General features: G+C 43.7%; 1 non-coding gene across 1 annotated transcript; it reads right to left on the reverse strand.

The window, feature by feature from the left end:
- Positions 1-345: 345 nt before the first annotated feature.
- LOC112753035 (small nucleolar RNA R71) lies at positions 346-452 on the reverse strand. The gene has a single exon (XR_003177437.1). It is a non-coding gene; the product is annotated as a small nucleolar RNA R71 (small nucleolar RNA).
- Positions 453-969: the final 517 nt, after the last annotated feature.

Below are 969 nucleotides of genomic sequence, written 5' to 3' on the forward strand. Positions count from 1 at the left end.
AACCCAAACCCAGGAAACTGTGGAAGTAGCATCCAAAGGCCAACCATACATGCCAACAACTTTGAACTAAAGTCACAGCTCATCACCCTTGTTCAGAACAATTGTTCATTCGGAGGAAGTGTCCAAGAAGACCCCAATTAACATCTAACCACCTTCCTGAGGATATGCGATACTGTGAAGTCTAATGGTGTTCATCGTGACACCTATAGACTACTTATGTTTCCTTTCTTACTCAAGGACAAAGCATCTAAATGGCTGGAATCCTTTCCAAAGGAGAGTTTAGCAACCTAGGAAGATGTGGTGAACAAGTTCTTGGCAAGATTCTATCCTCCTCAATGGATCAACAAGTTGAGAGCTGAGGTACAAATATTCAGGCGGCAGGATGATGAGACTCTATATGAAGCATGGGAGAGGTTTAAAGACTTGACAAGAAGATGCCCGCCAGATATGTTCAATGAATGGGTGCACTTGCACATCTTCTATGAAGGCCTTTCGTATGAATCAAAGAAGGCAGTAGACCACTCATCCGAGGGATCTCTGAACAAGAAGAAGACCATTGAAGAAGCCATAGATGTCATTGAGACTGTATCAGAGAATGACTACTTCTATGCTTCTGAAAGAGGCAATACTAGAGGAGTGATGGAACTGAACAATGTGGATGTACTGCTAGCTCAAAACAAGATGATTACCAAGCAATTAGCTGACCTCACCAAGAAGATGGAGAGGAATCAAGTAGCAGCAATCACCACTTCAGCAGCAACCCAAGAAGGAGTGAATGAAGAAGCAGAGGGTGATCAGGAACAAGCCAACTACATTGGGAATTCACCTAGGCAGAACCATGACCCATACTCCAAAACGTATAATCATGGTTTGAAGAACCACCCAAACTTTGGGTGGGGAAATCAACAAAACTAAGGCCAAGATCAGAGACGCCACAACCCCAACAACAATGCAACTCACCAACACTCC

This window comes from Arachis hypogaea, chromosome 15 (assembly GCF_003086295.3).
Source record: "Arachis hypogaea cultivar Tifrunner chromosome 15, arahy.Tifrunner.gnm2.J5K5, whole genome shotgun sequence".
Classification (NCBI taxonomy): Eukaryota; Viridiplantae; Streptophyta; class Magnoliopsida; order Fabales; family Fabaceae; genus Arachis; species Arachis hypogaea.